At 40.3% G+C, this 17,204-nt stretch overlaps 1 protein-coding gene across 1 annotated transcript in view; it reads left to right on the top strand.

The window, feature by feature from the left end:
* The first annotated feature begins 3,238 nt into the window (after window positions 1-3,238).
* Window positions 3,239-17,204, top strand: part of CMKLR2 (chemerin chemokine-like receptor 2) — a 49,172-nt gene continuing 35,206 nt past the window's right edge. Inside the window, exon 1 of the transcript XR_008198965.1 lies at window positions 3,239-3,311. The gene's annotated coding sequence lies outside the window, so the exon portion shown is untranslated. The remainder of the gene's footprint in view (window positions 3,312-17,204) is intronic.

Here is a 17,204-nt window from a genome sequence, read left to right as displayed (position 1 = left end):
TGTAGTTGCGGAGAGTGGGTCTCTTCCCTGGTTGTGGTTCTTCGGCTTCTCATTGCAGTGGGTTCTCTTATTGCAGGGCATGGGCCCCTAGAGTACAATGGCTTCAGTATTTGCAGCACATGGGCTTGGTAGTTGTGGCCCATGGGCTTAGTTGTCCCTCAGCGTGTGGGTTCTTCCGGGTCCAGGGATCGTACTCATGTCTCCTGCCCTGGCAGGTGGATTCTTTACCACTGAGCCACTAGGGAAGCCCAAATCAGTCATTTTAAAACAAACATTTTTCTTGAATGATTTTCAATTTTTTAAAAATTATTCAAATTCAGTGAAAAAAGAAAATTATCTCTGGACTAAAATTTACATTTGCCAAAAACAAAAAATAGCATAGCTTGCAGTTCCCCCTTGGTTTTACCAATGTACATTTTAAATATAACTAAAAATTCCAAGTGGTTTCATGGAATAAAGAATTTGAAATAGACTGCCCTTTGTTCATCCCCTTTTGATGATATATAAGCACATGCATGTAAAGACATTGTCCATTAAAGAATAAAAAGGAGTACATCAAGGCTGTATATTGTCACCCTGCTTATTTAACTTCTATGCAGAGTACATCATGAGAAATGCTGGGCTGGAAGAAGCACAAGCTGGAATCAAGATTGCCGGGAGAAGTATCAATAACCCAGATATGCAGATGACACCACTCTTATGGCAGAAAGTGAAGAGGAACTAAAAAGCCTCTTGATGAAAGTGAAAGTGGAGAGTGAAAAAGTTGGCTTAAAGCTCAACATTCAGAAAATGAAGATCATGGCATCTGGTCCCATCACTTCATGGCAAACAGATGGAGAAACAGTAGAAACAGTGTCAGACTTTATTTTCTTGGGCTCCAAAATCACTGCAGATGGTGACTGCAGCCATGAAATTAAAAGATGCTTACTCCTTGGAAGGAAAGTTATGACCAACCTAGATAGCATATTCAAAAGCAGGGACATTACTTTGCCAACTAAGGTCTGTCTAGTCAAGGCTATGGTTTTTCCAGTAGTCATGTATGGATGTGAGAATTGGACTGTGAAGAAAGCTGAGCTCCAAAGAATTGATGCTTTTGAACTGTAGTGTTGGAGAAGACTCTTGAGAATCCCTTGGACTGCAAGGAGATCCAACCAGTCCATCCTAAAGGAGATCAGTCCTGGATGTTCATTGGAAGGACTGAAGCTGAAGCTGAAACTCCCATACTTTGGCCACCTCATGCAAAGAGTTGACTCATTGGAAAAGACCCTGATGCTGGGAGGGATTAGGGGCAGGAGGAGAAGGGGACGACAAAGGATGAGATGGCTGGATGGCATCACCAACTCAATGAACGTGAGTTTGTGTAAACTTCGGGAGTTGGTGATGGACAGGGAGGCCTGGTATGCTGCGATTCACGGGGTCGCAAAGAGTCAGACACAACTGAGCGACTGAACTAAACTGAACTGAACAGAAATTAAGAATAAGTAGCTTTCATATAAAGCACATCGCCTATTTAAAAAATAAGGCAATGTATATGTAATAAAAAATATGTATATGTAATTAAAACTCAAAATAATTGGTGCTGGAAAGTGGACCCCTTGCAGAGCCCAAAAGTGGGCTCATGTCTAGCACTCAAATGAATTGTCCAAGGAGGTACATGTGCTGACGAAGCAAGAGACTGTAATGGGAAGGGAGCTGCAGGGTAAGGACACCCAGGAGAACTGCTCTGCCACTTGGCTTGCAGTCTTGGGTTTCATGGTGGTGGGGGTTAGTTTCCGGGTTGTCTCTGGCCAATCATTCTGACTCAAGGTGCTTCTTGGTGGCTTGTGCATTGCTCAGTCAAGATGGATTCCAACGAGAAGGATTCTGAGGTTGGTAGGACATATGGACTGGCCTCCCCTCTCTCCTTCTGACCTTTGCCAAATTCTTCTGCTTGGTGGTTGCTTCTAAGTTCTGCGTTCCTTACCAGGAATTCCTGTTGTAAGGTAACTTATGCAAGTCATTACTATTGTTCCTGGCCAGGGCAGACAATTTCTGTCAGTGGTTCCACTAATATAATATCAGCAATTTTCTAGAACTTAAAGATTTTTTGAGGTGGAGAGTATTTCATCACCTGCTTGGAATTTCTGGCACACAGTGATCACAAAAAGCAGAAGGGCTTTAGTTGGTTTTATTATTGGGTTGAAATTCCCTAAAGACAGCACTCCATTATTGCCTACATAGGGCAGGTTGCTCCCACTGCTCTCCCTTTGCACCTCCCACTAGTTAAGCTAGTTAAAGCTGGTTTCATTGATTTAATCATATTTTATAATGCAGTCTGGTTTTATGAGGGAAGCTTTGGGGATTCATAGTTTTTAAATGACCAAACCTAAAATTCCTTATGCAATAAAAACGATTGCACGATGACTTATCTTTCTGTGTACGCAATTGTCCTAAATTGAAGAAACTCAACAGGAAAAGAATTGGAAAAGAACATGAGGGTTGCAAGCTCAAACTCCTAGAGGGTCCACATGAACATTGTGAGTGAGAAGGCAGGGGAGAAAGGTATCGAAATGAATAGAAATGCCCGGCTGCAAGTGGCAGGTGACACCAGGAGCAGCTCCTATTCAGCCTTCCCCAGCTGTATCCTTGTGGGACACAGGCCCATAGTTACCTAGCTCTGGCAATTTTTTTTCATGAGGAGCTGACAATCTGATGTCTTTGTAATATCCTCTGATTTTTAAAAGACGGAAATTAATTCAAACTCTAGAAAAACACTGCGACGCAAACAAAACAGGTCCGCAGCTGCAGTTCAGCCACAGGCTACTAAATTCCTAATAAAAATGCAAGTAGTGATTGAATCAGTTACAGAAGTTGAGAAAATATAATTTATTTTCTGATTCCTCCTTTCCCCAAATGTGATATTTTAGAAAAATCCAGCTACACTTACATCACATCCATAATCTGCAGTTTAACGAGAAAAGAAGCATAATTACAGTAAATAGATGGGAGTGGCCTGAACTCCCAGAGTCCTCCTTTCTCTTGAGTCAGGGCCAAGGATGGTGTCACCCAGATGCCTGTGAACTAAGTGATATACACCAGATTTATTTAACTACTGGCAACCACTTTTTTTTTTCTTTGTAGGGCAATGAGTTAAAAGATTATTTACCTCCCTTGGTTACAAAAAGAAGAAATACTTCTTCCAAGACTCTGGGTAGCTGCGGCCAGTTCTTCCAGAGAAATTATTTACCTCAAAGATTCAGAGCGCGGAGCTTGGAAGCCTTGGCCCCCCCCCCGACTCCTTGCCGCTGCACTGCATGGGCACCGTCTAAGGGGTGAGTGTTTGCTTGGCCCTCCAAAGGTTTCAGGCTCAGAGCCTCTGAGATAGGTAGTTAAGAACAGCATTCTAAGTCTCAGTATGTAGATTTCATTTGAGCTGGCATTGGGCATATTAAAAGAGGTTTTTTTCAAGTAAAAGACAACAATAGAAGTTGTTCCCCTCATTTCCACAGAGCTTTGTGTATCTTAATTAAAAAGCTATATTTTAATTCCTTTGACAGATTTACTAAGTATCCTCAGGCTGGGTTCCTGCAGGGGCCATACAAAATTTAAAGCAAGAATATGAAGCTGGCTTTGTCTTCTGTGGCTGTTAAGAATTGTCTGGTTTAAGTGCATGGAAGCTGCCCTATATGGCCATGTTGGCATGGCTCCTTGCTGTGACCTCCTGAAGAACTGAATCTGCCACTTAAATCCCAAGGAAAAGCTCACTGTCAACCCACTAAAGGCCCCCAAGTATAATCTCTGACTCTGCCTACCCCAAAGAAACAGGCCTAAGAAGGGCATTTACACAAGGAGATGGTCATCTCCCTGTATGACAAGAGGAAAAAAACTCAAAAGAAGTGAGGTTTTTGCCTTTTTCACAGATCAGTTTCTTTTAAAAGAAAATATCCATCGCTATCATATTGTCTCTTTCCCAGCAGTTATGTTCTGGGCCTTTTTTTTTTTTTTTCCTTTTTACAAACAACAACAAAAATATTAGAAATGGTCAGTAACAAAAACCAATGTGACCTATTGTGTTCTCTCAAATGTCTGTTTCTGAAATTTCTATCATCAGAGTATTTAGGTGTTTGAGGTAAATTTGCTATTTTATCGTCATACAAGAAAGGAAAAGAATAAAGATATTCTTGATCATCACAAGATATGGGAGACCAAGTTCAGTTCAGTTCAGTCACTCAGTCATGTTTGACTCTTTGTAACCCTGTGGACTGCAGCATGCCAGGCCTCCCTGTCCATCACCAACTCCCAGAGTCTACTGAAACTTATGTCCATTGGGTTGTTGATGCCATCCAACCATCTCATCCTCTGCGGAGACCAAGTTACTGATCCCAGTTTTTTCTGGAGGGGTTGGAGTAAGGAGAAGGGACAGTTATCTTAAAAGTACCCAGTCCATTCTAACTACTAGAACCTCACTTAATACAAAGTACCTCTTATAAAATGTACTCTCTTCAAAAGACTGATTTTCTAAGAGTGACATGTCAAGTATCAGTGGAGAAAAACTATTTTTAAAGAATGATCCCATTCCCCAAAAACAGTATGATAGAGGCACTGTGTATCTTCCCACTGAGCCTAGCTGGCCATTTAGACCTGCTTATACACACACACCCCTCTAGAAAGACCCCTTGAAACCCTGACCACAGCAGGCTTCAGAGAACTTGCACTGATTTAGAAAATGCTGGAACTGTCCTGAAAGTCTTTTATTTGGCAGAAGTTATTCCTGCCCCTTCCTCCTAGTCACTTGATTCTGGAAACATCTCTTCTCATGGAGCTAAGTGTCTTAATGTTACCGAGTCCAAGCTCACTCTCTGTACTGCACCAGAGGCCAATAAATCTGAAAGATGAAGTGTTGAGGCTGACTGAGAAAATGGCTGACTAATGTCACAAAATAACCATCTTGTTGGCGCCTGGATGCCAGGTTCCTTTATGGATCAGAGATGGGGGGAGGTCAGGAAACAAAGTGAAAAGACCATTTGATTCTTGCAATTATCTCCTAGAATGGCAAGCCTCAGGCAGGGGGATATGTTAGTTTCTCTTACTTACAGTCATTCAATGGTGGGCCAGGTCAGGTTATCTCCCTGTGAGCTAACCAAAGGCACTTTAATTTAAGGGTCAGGCAGAGGGGGCAGGGCTCTCTGAGGCAGGCCATTATGTATGATTATAATAACAGAAACGGCAAAAACAGGGTTAAAGTCAGAGAAACAGATCCCGCAGGGAGTCAAAAATTAACCCTTCCCAGTTACATTAAACGTGTGGCATTTGGAATCAGAATGCCTAGGACTGAACTCCAACTCTGCAACTCACAGGAGAGGCTCTCGTAACAGATCCCCAATGACCTGACTCATCAGCTTAACCAGTGTAGGTAAGTTAATGTCTAGTATACCTGAGCACTTCAGTTTTAACTACTTTTGAATAAAAGATCAAGTATAAGGCAAGCTTTAGGACTTTGAAGCGGAGCTCCTCAGGCACAGAGCATAGAGTATAGGGCTGATTAGGAGAGAGATTTTATTTACTATCCTTGATTTGTGGGGGAACAATTTCAAAGCTAAGTAAGCGTCTGTCACAACTTTGTTGTTTTAGGTGGTAACTAAAACAGAAAACTAAAAAGGCTGATCCTTTCCTGGGTTTCAATATGATTACTGTACTTGGAGCACGGTAAATGCTTGTGAAATGTCATTTCTTTTGTCTTTTTTGCTACCTGATACTTTACACTCACTACTAGAAAATAAATCTAAAGCCATGTAAGGTAACCAAAACTTCCTGAAAAACCTTCTTCTAAAAAAATGTCTCTTATGGATGAAATTGTGCTTTTGTGTGATTATAGAAGATAACATATAACTCGGTAAATACAAATATAGCTGATGCCAAGGGGTAGGAATTAGTGAGTGGATATCACCTCCAGCAGGTATCACCTCCTTCAATGACTCAGATAACATTGACAAGTAATATGCCAAGATTATTAATAGTGATATTTCTGTGGAATCAAGGACTGGGGGCAAACATGGGAGAGTGTACATCCCTAGGGGGCTGAGGGACATTTGTAGTTTGAAAAATCATAGCCACTCTATCCCCCAGTGTTATCCCAGTCTGCGCCCACCCCTGTCTCACCAACGCCCCTCAACAGAGGATTATTGTTTTCTATTTTCTGGACTTCATCTTGTAGGGGGGGGAAATAATTCTCCTTCAACCTTTCATTCAGTTCAGTTCAGTTCAGTCGCTCAGTCGTGTCCGACTCCTTGCGACCCCATGAATCGAAGCACGCCAGGCCTCCCTGTCCATCACCAACTCCTGGAGTTCACTCAGACTCACGTCCATCGAGTCAGTGATGCCATCCAGCCATCTCATCCTCTGTCGTCCCTTTCTCCTCCTGCCCCCAGTCCTTCCCAGCATCAGAGTCTTTTCCAATGAGTCAACTCTTCGCATTAACTGGCCAAAGTACTGGAGTTTCAGCTTTAGCATCATTCCTTCCAAAGAAATCCCAGGGCTGATCTCCTTCAGAATGGACTGGTTGGATCTCCTTGCAGTCCAAGCGACTCTCAAGAGCTTCTCCAACACCACACTTCAAAAGCATCAATTCTTCGGCACTCAGCCTTCTTCACGGTCCAACTCTCACATCCATACATAACCACAGGAAAAACCATAGCCTTGACCAGACGGACCTCAGTTGGCAAAGTAATGTCTCTGCTTTTGAATATGCTATCTAGGTTGGTCATAACTTTTCTTCCAAGGAGTAACCGTCTTTTAATTTCATGGCTGCAGTCACCATCTGCAGTGATTTTGGAGCCCCCAAAAATAAAGTCTGACACTGTTTCTACTGTTTTCCCATCTATTTCCCAAGAAGTGATGGGACCGGATGACATGATCTTAGTTTTCTGAATGTTGAGCTTTAAGCCAACTTTTTCACTCTGCTCTTTCACTTTCATCAAGAGGTTTTTTAGTTCCTCTTCACTTTCTACCATAAGGGTGGTGTCATCTGCATATCTGAGGTTATTGATATTTCTCCCGGCAATCTTGATTCCAGCTTGTGCTTCTTCCAGTCCAGCATTTCTCATGATGTACTCTGCATATAAGTTAAATAAGCAGGGTGACAATATACAGCCTTGACATACTCCTTTTCCTATTGAAACCAGTCTGTTGTTCCATGTCCTGTTCTAACTGTTGCTTCCTGACCTGCATACAGATTTCTCAAGAGGCAGGTCAGGTGGTCTGGTATTCCCATCTCTTTCAGAATTTTCCACAGTTTATTGTGATCCACACAATCAAAGGCTTTGGCATACTCAATAAAGCAGAAATAAAGGATGTTTTTCTGGAACTCTCTTGCTTTTTCCGTGATCCAGCAGATGTTGGCAATTTGATCTCTGGCTAAATCCGCCACTGCAAATAAAAGATTAACAGGGGGAAATTTTTAAATTACGTACATACAGAAACATTGTACATACATTCTAAAGGAGATCAGCCCTGGGTGTTCTTTGGAAGGAATGATGCTAAAGCTGAAACTGCAGTACTTTGGCCACCTCATGCGAAGAGTTGACTCATTGGAAAAGACTCTGATGCTGGGAAGGACTGGGGGCAGGAGGAGAAGGGGACAACAGAGGATGAGATGGCTGGATGGCATCATGGACTCGATGGACGTGAGTATGAGTGAACTTTGGGAGTTGGTGATGGACAGAGAGGCCTGGCGTGCTGTGATTCATGGGATAGTAGAGTTGGACATGACTGAGCAACTGAACTGAGCTGACATACAGAAACCCCACTTAAAAGAAGATTGAAGATAATATTCCATCCTGAACTAAGGAAAAGGATGGAGTCTGGGCTTAAAGGTGGGGGAAGGCAATTCCTGGTATAAACAGGAATTGTTTGGTAAACAGAGCTGGCTGGGTCCAGAAGTTAAGTCTCAAATGGAAAAGAGGAATCACTGTCTTCCTGATAACGGCCCCCTTTCTAATGTAAATTTCCTTTACAAATGTAAGCTTTCCCTTACAAATGGGTAACTTCTACTCAGTTTTCCAAGCTTTTCCTGAGCTTGAAGTTCCTTAAAATAAAAGTCTCAAAATAATTCTTAGTCTTCAACAAGGCACTTTTCAGGATGACCCATTCTCCTAAGCCCTCAGAATTCACAGCAATCAGATACAAATTGTGTTTTCTGGCTTCTCACACCTCACAGTGTTCAATTTTGCTTGGCTAACGTTTTAAGACCTAGTAATGTTCACATTCACAAGATGATGTTTGACCTTAAAGAAAATCGAGTTAGCTCTACAGATGGACAAGCTAATTGCATCAGGGCTGACTTCCTAGTGTGAAGTATCAGCCTCCACACTTCTCATTCTCTGAGTCCTTCAGGTACACAGACTTGCCCTCATCTGCCCTCATCACAGATGAAATGAGAGATAAGAATCGGATCTTTAATTTCCCCCAAACCTGGAAAATTCTCTCTCAACCCACCTCAATAAAGAAATAAAAATTAAAATATTAATTCATACTCAACTATTGTGTGATTCTGATTCCTCCCACTGAAACCTAGGAAATAAAATCTCTTTCCTAATGAGCCCTGGGTACAGTGAAGAGCTCTACTTAGATTCTATGGTTCTTTTCATGCTAACGTTGGAATGAACTTTAAATTGACTTTTAGTAAGCAAAAGCCCATTCAAACAAAGGAGGGATTGGTGCCTCCCCCATCGCTGGTTTCCAGCCTGAGGCGCTGCAGCCAACATCAATGATCTCCTTTCAGGGAACAAACCTCTGATACACACGTGTACATGCTGAGCAGAAGAATTAATCTGTGCAGTGTGTTCACTGCTTACTTTTCTCCTGGAATACATGATGAATTTTTATGGAGGGTAGAGGAGGAAGGGAAAAACCACATTCACGCGAAACCCTACATCATTCTCCTCTACAGTGTCATTTCAAAAGCCAGATAAAAGCCCAGTGAGGAGGCTGGGGAAAGTGTCCAACGTAGCTGTTCTGAAAACCGCTCTCCATTTCATTCTGGAGCAGGGAAGTTACACCCAGACATCACAAAAGCTTCTCTCCTCACAGAAAATTAACTGGTAAGTGCTTTCTTGTTTTCCTCACACTGACACGTTTGCAGCTGACCTGATGAGGATGCCTGCAGATGATTTATTTACAAAGCAGTATTTGGACTAACTACCAGCTGGCAAAAAACAAAAAGGAAAAGGACTCCTGATAGCTTATGAAACACTCTCTGTGCAAATTCATATTTTTGGTCCTGTCAAAAGTGTTTAGGAAGAGTGTAACTGGGTTTGCAACAGCTGTGATTAAATCTCAAACACTGAGAGAACAGGACTAGGTTGCTGGGGTGGGATGGGGGAATTGGGCAGGTGCAATTGGGAAGGCGCAATGAAGAACTTTCAGTCATTTCATCAGCTTTTACCTAGAAAATTACAGCTCAAAATGCAGTTATGACTCAGAAATGTCTAACATCATTAGTGGAAAGCTCACTGTAGTGAAATCAAGTAGGAGGAAATGGTGCTCTGAGATGAAAACTGATGGTAGGAAAAAAGTTTTAAATTGAGTTGTAATGTGGCTTGGTTTTCTCCTTTTTGAGATGAATAGCATTCGGTTCTTCATTACCAACATTTCTTTGTTGCTGCTGTGTTTTTGAAATCTCATTATCAATTGCCTGTTAGAGGAATTCGTATCTGGGCTCATCTAATGCAGGACGAATGGCTCATTGAAGGGAGGTATGTGGGAGAAAAGGATGGGCTAACCCTGGGTGGTCAGATAACTGTGCGCACCAATTGCTCTTTGTCAACAATAGTTTATTCTTTTCCCCTACATGAAAACTAATGAAAACCAAATGAAAATTTGATAATAGAACTTTTACCATCAGTTACTCTCTTAAGTTGGCCATTCTTCCTTCAAACAAACTCATTTGCCCAAGCTTCCACCAACTTGTTGCTAAATTAATCCACTAGTATGTTTTGTTTTGTGAAAAAGCCAACAGTCATCTCAAATTACCTAGTTCAAGTAATTTCTCTTTTTGTATAATACTCATCATGTTTGCACTTCTTCCAGACACTGAATGATTTTTAAGTTTTTTTCACAGATATTATTTATGATTTTACCTAAAATTTAAGTTCTTTAGTTTATAAAGAATGTCATACCTTTTCTGTGTTACTTTACTACTAACTGTCATCTCCCTGAGAGACAGTTATTTAACCCAACATTCCCCCTCAAAGGCTACAGCCGTTGAAGCTAACTCACAGAAGTAGTTCTGAAATAAAAGTCTTGTATTCAAAGACTTTTTTTCTGAATTGTTTACAATTAAAAAAAACTAAGAGCAATCTAAATATCCAGCAGTAGAAAGCTGCTTAAGAGGTGGGTGGGAGGGAGGGGATTATATATATATTTATATTTATATATATATAATATATATATAGCTGATTCACGTTGTTATTCAGCAGAAACTAATACAACATTGTAAAGCAATTATACTCAAATCATTAAGAAAATAAAGTTAGTTAAGCTTCTTATATATTATTTCAGTGAAATGTTTAAGTCATTAGGCAATAATAATTTGGAGGGATATGTTGGATCATGGACAAGTGCTCATAATATAATACTGACAATGACTGTAATTATGTAAAAAGTAAGTGGAGATGAAAAAATTGAAGAAAAACACACAAAACTGAAACACACCATAGCTGTGTTAAGCTAATGGTGAACTGATGATTTGTCGCGGAAGAAAAACTTTTCCTCTACCCTCTTGAATTCAGTTTCTGAAGGCTCATGAATTAAACTAATAAATGACAGGTGTCAGACTTCACAGAAAAATGTCACTCAAAGGGATGGCTGGAATTGGGGGCTGGTGCATCATCTTAAGGGCTTCCCTGGTGGCTCAGAGGTTAAAGCGTCTGCCTGGAAGGCGGGAGACCCCGGTTCAATCCCTGGGTCAGGAAGATCCCCTGGAGAAGGAAATGGCAACCCACTCCAGTACTCTTGCCTGGAGAATCCCATGGACGGAGGAGCCTGGTAGGCTACAGTCCATGGGGTTGCAAAGAGTCGGACACGACTAAGCAACTTCACATCATCTTAAAGGGAAGGGAGGAGAAAGAAGGACACTTACAGGAACACAAGTGACTTCTTAAATATCTAAATAAGGAAGGAGGAGGTGGAGAAAGGGCACTTATGGGAAAACAAACGACTTTTGAGAAGCATAAATGGGCCTTTAAGAGAATAGATGGGCAACAGGATAGTTTGCGTGACATTGTTTGGATCTGTTGTGGAGACTTCTCGTCCATGAAGGTTAAGAGTCAACCTTTCCTTGCTGCTCCTGGGGAGGGGGTTTACAACAACTGAGTTCTTTTGGGACCTCACATGCCCACTGTTCAAGATAATTTTTATGCCACAGTGGCGCATGCTGGACCCCGTCAGCTGATATATCCTTTCTCTTTCCCCAAACTTTCTCACTAATAGTCCATTATTTGTATAATTTTAAAATTTTATAATATTGAGAATTCCCACCTATTTTTTTCTTCAGGTCTTTAACCCGAAGATCTGAAAGTTAAACCCATCAATATGGTGGAGGCTCTTCTATTCTAATTCATCCAGTTTCTTTGGTGACATTAACTTGAACAAAGGTTTCTGCCTCATGAGATGTCTTTTTAAAAATGTACTGAAGTATAGCTGACTACCAACATTGTGTTTAATTTCTGCAATACAGCATGGTGACTCAGTTATACATACATACATATATCCTTTTTCCTACCTTTTCCACCATGTTTTATCACAGCACATTGAATACAGTTCCCTGTGCTATAGAACAAGACCTTGTGTTTATTCATCCTATGTGTAATAGTTTGCATCTACTAATCCCAAACTTCCAATCCTTCCTCCCCCCACTCCTGCTGATGCTGCTGCTAAGTCCCTTCAGACGTGTCCGACTCTGTGCGACCCCAGAGATGGCAGCCCACCAGGCTCCCCTGTCCCTGGGATTCCCCAGGCAAGAACACTGGAGTGGGTTGCGATTTCCTTCTCCAATGCATGAAAGTGAAAAGTGAAAGTGAAGTCGCTCAGTCGTGTCCAACTTCTAGCGACCCCCATGGACTGCAGCCCACCAGGCTCCTCCGTCCATGGGATTTTCCAGGCGAGAGTGCTGTAGTGGGGTGCCACTGCCTTCTCCGTCCCCCACTCCTACTGCCTCACAAATCTTCTAATGAAAGTAGTAAAAGCCAAAACCACAATAAAAACTGATAGTAAAAAAATTTTAAAGATAGGAAAAAAGCAAAACTAGCTAAATGCAGATAAATAACACAACACCCTCTTAAATAAGACCATTTCGAAACATTCCCCAAATCTATGGCTGCATAGCATTGTTAAACTTGCTATTTTGAAATTGTCTGTCACCCCAGACTTTAATCCCAGCTCTGTCTCTAACTTGTTTTGTGACCTGAGGCTGAGCAAACTTCCTGGAACTCAGTTTCCTTTAGTTTTAAATAAACCTGATGGGCTAGGTTCCTTCGAGCCCCCCAGTCTCACCTCTTACCCTTTTTCCAAACTCTGCTTATTAAGTCATTGTTCAATGTGATATATATAATGGGGTCCTTGCACATACAGTATATACCTAATAAATATTTAGTGAAACAAATTTTTATTCAGATTCTATGTTTTCATATTTTTTGATTCTCATAGTATGTACTGATTATTCCATGATACTCAAAGATGAAAAATGCTCTTCATTGTTAAAGAAAATAGTGTCAGTAAAAAATAAGTAAACATGAATCAGGCACAAGCTTTCTGCTAGGAATTATGCAGTCCTTCCTTCAGCCTGGGCTTTCCTGGAATCTCAGCTGGTAAAGAATCCACCTACAATTCAAGAGACCCTGGTTCGATTCCTGGGTCAGGAAAATCCTCAGGAGAAGGGATAGACTACCCATTTCAGTATTCTTGGGACTTCCCTGGTAGCTCAGCTGGTAAAGAATCCACCTGAAATGCAGGAGACCTGGGTTCAACCCCTGGGTTGTGAAGATCCCCTGGAGAAGGGAAAGGCTACCCACTCCAGTATTCTGGCCTGAAGAATTCCATGACTGTATAGTCCATGGGGTTGCAAAGAGTCACACATGACTGAGCGACTTTCACTCACTGAGGTATAGTGTTTAAATTGAAGAAGGAAGTAGAGTAGAAAAAGAATTCAGACCCCTCAGTGGTTTAGGAGGACTTTTTTAGAACACCAAAAAAGAGAGCCCTTACTGGTAGTGCTGGCAAGAATGTAACCACTAGATGACAACATTCAAGAAAGTAATTTATTTAATGAAGTTCAGCATATAAAGAGTTAAATAAAAAGAAGTCATAATCTTCTCTCAGGAATCATGAAGCAGCAGCAGGGGGTGCCTCAGGGCTTGGAATAAAGGCAGAGTTAATACTAAAAGGGGAGGGCTTTATGAAGAAGGACTTTTGCATGGACTGTGCAACCTGGCAGCTCAGAAAAGAGAGAATCCAAGTTAAGTCTAATAATATGTGCTGGGTTGAATTTTCATTAGGACCTAAGGGCATGAAATATAATTTGTATGTGAAATTAGATCCTTAGACCTACTAGAAAGTGCTTATAGATATGACATCCTTAATTTTCATAAATCTTTCTCTTTGGCAGTTAATGATAAACCTCTATTTCAGTGGAAAACATATGGTAATGGTGCATTCCGCTTATTGTGTAACTGAAGAGTTGACATGGATTTTTTTTAATGAGGTTGTACCATTTAAAAGTGCTGTTATTTGTCCTTGATGATTTTTGACTAATAAAATGGAAATGTCATATGCTTCAACATAAAATATGGATTATTAATTTAATAAAATAGATATATCTATATTATTTATTTTATTGCATAAATATTTGTTTGATTTGTATATTTTATTTATACGCATTATATAGTTAACTATGTCTAACACTAAAACTGTACTCAACATGCTATAGTTTTGAGGATGGAGAAAGCACTTCCTCCTTCATTCACTAAATTTTATTGAGTACCTACTATGTTTCCTGCACTCTCTGTTATGTATTTGATATGCACAAATGAGTAAAGCTTTATCTTTATCACCTTGCCCTTGAGACTTTCAACATTTAGCAAGGGAGATAAACACACAAACAGGTGGTTACTATAGAGAGCATGTGTACAAGGATTAAGAAGGAAGTCCCTGAAGTCAGACCCAGAAGTCTTGTCTGGGCTTCACCACTTTTGTTAATTGCCCAACCTCCCTTAGCCTCATAGAGATAATTATAGTACCTCACAGGGTTGTTGTGAGAATGAAATGTGAAAATGCAGTTGCTTAGTGTTGTAGTACACATAACAAGTACTCAGGAGATGTTACCGTATTACTGTGATGTGTTAAATGGTGTCGTATAATTAGGTGTCTGTAATGTCCTATGCTTCGTTTGCTTCCTTTTAAATATAGTTAGGTAAACTGTTCTTAATAATAAGCCATACGTTATTGGATGTAATTTGCTCCTGTTAATAGTTTAGAGAAAAATCTCATCATCTTTCCCGGTAAGTGGGACTTGTTTTCATTCAAAAATCCTGATCTAATTAACAGATTTAAAACATCTCTAAGGAGTGAGATTCATCATTCTTTTAACACCATTAATAAGAAAGAGGACCTGAGAACAAGAACTAATGGATTTGATGGTAATTAAGAGCTGAAATTTCCTTCTCAAACTCACCTTTGCCTTTCAGGCAAATATAAATATTAGTTGTTGCCAAGATGCCCATGACCGTGAATGCCTTTTCTCAAAACCCACCAAATATGGGACTTACCTTGGCGGTCCAGTGGTTAAGAATCCACCTCGCAATGCGTGGGTGTGGGCTCCATCCCTGATGGGAAACTAAGCTTCTACATGCCGCAGGGCAACTAAACCAGTGTGGCACAACTACTGAGCCCGCATACTGCAACAAAAGATCCCAAGTGATGCAAATAAGACCCGATGCAGCCAAGTAAATAAATATTTTTTTAAGCCCCACTGAATAGTTTTACTGCCAGCCAATAAATATTTGTGTATGTGCGCTCAGTTATGTTTGACACTTTGTAGCCCTCCAGGCTCCTCTGTCCATGGAATTTTTCAGGCAAGAATACTGGGCTGGGTTGCCATTTTCCTACTCCAGGGGATCTTCCTGATCCAGGGATCCAACCTGTGTCTCTTGTGTGTACTGGATCGGCAGGCAGATTCTTTACCACTGGTGCCACCTGGGGAGCAAAGGGAGTATGAAGGAAGTATCTGGGAGTATGGAGGGAAGCGAAGCAACACTCTGGTGGAGCAGAGAGATTCATCAAACATTCAAATATATAAAAATTCTAAAGGAAGAGTGTAGAGCAGGGACCTTGATTTAGGTTGGGGGATAGACTTGTGGAGATCAGGAAAGAAATCACTTAGGAAAGTAAATGTCTAAAAACATAGCTTACCCTTTAGAAGAACTGATGATTTTCTCCTCAATTCCAAACCACCAGCAAGTTCAGGAAATGAGTTTAGTCAAATCAATTGTTTGGTTAATTTATGGGAAATACTAAGTCTATAGAAATTGTTTATTGTATTAGATAATGTATAGATAATATTAAATGTGACTCTTCTTTTGATTGTCATTCTGCCCCATATAGGCTTTCATTTCATTAACTATTCAAAATAAGACCATTCACCTCTAGGGTAATTCCATCATTATCAACACACTCAGACATAAAATGTATATTTAATTCAGTTTTTTACATTTAACAACCAAGAAGATGGAAAACTTTGAAGATAGTAAAATGACTAAATTCTTCCTTGTTTGGGAGAGGTGCCTTGCTCTGGGATGGTATAAGGAGGCATTTCTCCTTGGTTTGCTTTCTTATTTCTAAGAGATTGAATAGGGAAGGAGGAACTTCAGAACATGCCTAACACGGTTTATCTCTTGGGAGGGATCATAATATACCAAACAGCATTTAAAAGTGTATTTTCATATCTCCTTACAAATGTATTCTATCCCCCAGAACGTAGGAGCAGGTGGAGGAAATGATTGTGAAGAGTCTCTCTTCATTTTAACTTTCTATTAGATTATTTATAAGAATATTCACACTCATTTATTTCAGTCTTAATTAAACAAAAGCTTGATTTGTTAAAAACTAGGCCTATTTTCAAACCTTGACAAATGAAATTTGTACTGAGTACACTTCAATAATTTTCTAAAAAAGACAACTTCCTTTTTACACTTTTCTCAAGCAGTCAGTAAATAACTCATTCATCAAACTGAAGAGAGTGCCCAAACAGGATTTCTTTGGAAAAGCTCATTCTTTTGTGTTTTTTTTTTTGTGGGGCTTTTTAAAATTTTTGCTTAGTCAGACAATTAGTGTATTTCCTAACCAGTTGGATCACAGCAAGTCACAGAGATTTCAGCAAGAAGCCCAGTTTACTTCATTCCCATCTTTATCACAAGAAATGAACTTGATCTACATAAATCATTTGACATAAAACAAATACACTCCTTTAAATAGAATATTATCACAGGATCAAAATGTTCCCCTTTGGAAAGGAAGGAATGAGAGTAATGTAGCTTTACTGTCCCAGCAGGAAACCATTATTTTGTTGCTCCTGTGGTATCTTTCAACTGATGTTTTCTTTCAGGATGAAGCACAAATCCAGAATGTTATCTAAACTAATTACAAATAATAACATCAAATGAGCTCTCTGATTAGAACCAGTGATCATTAAACTAGCTGGAAGCCCAAGAATTTTCTACCTTTCAACAAAACCATATGTTAGTTATGTGAATTATTTCATAATACACCCTAATAAAAAAGCATTCATAAAGTAAGATATAAAAATGATATTGCATATTTCCTGAGCTCTTACTATGATCCAGGCACTGTGCTAGGCACTTATATACATTATCTTGTGTAATTCTTACAACAACCCTAGAGTGGTTTGCTGATGGTGTTCCTCCCCAGATCACAGATGAAGAAACTAAAATTTAGTTCAGTTCAGTGGTTCAGTCATGTCTGACTCTTTGTGGCCCCCTTGGACTGTAGCACACCAGCCTTCCCTGTCCATCACCAATTCCCAGAACTTGCTCAAATTCATGTCCATCGAGTCAGTGATACCATCCAACCATCTCATCCTTCTGTCACCCCCTTCTCCTGCCTTCAAACTTTCCCAGCATCAGGGTCTTTTCCAATGAGTTAGTTCTTCTCATAAG

This window comes from Budorcas taxicolor, chromosome 2 (assembly GCF_023091745.1).
Source record: "Budorcas taxicolor isolate Tak-1 chromosome 2, Takin1.1, whole genome shotgun sequence".
NCBI classification, from domain to species: domain Eukaryota; kingdom Metazoa; phylum Chordata; class Mammalia; order Artiodactyla; family Bovidae; genus Budorcas; species Budorcas taxicolor.
Note: the sequence above shows the minus strand (reverse complement) of the source record. Positions and strands in the feature narration are given on the sequence as shown.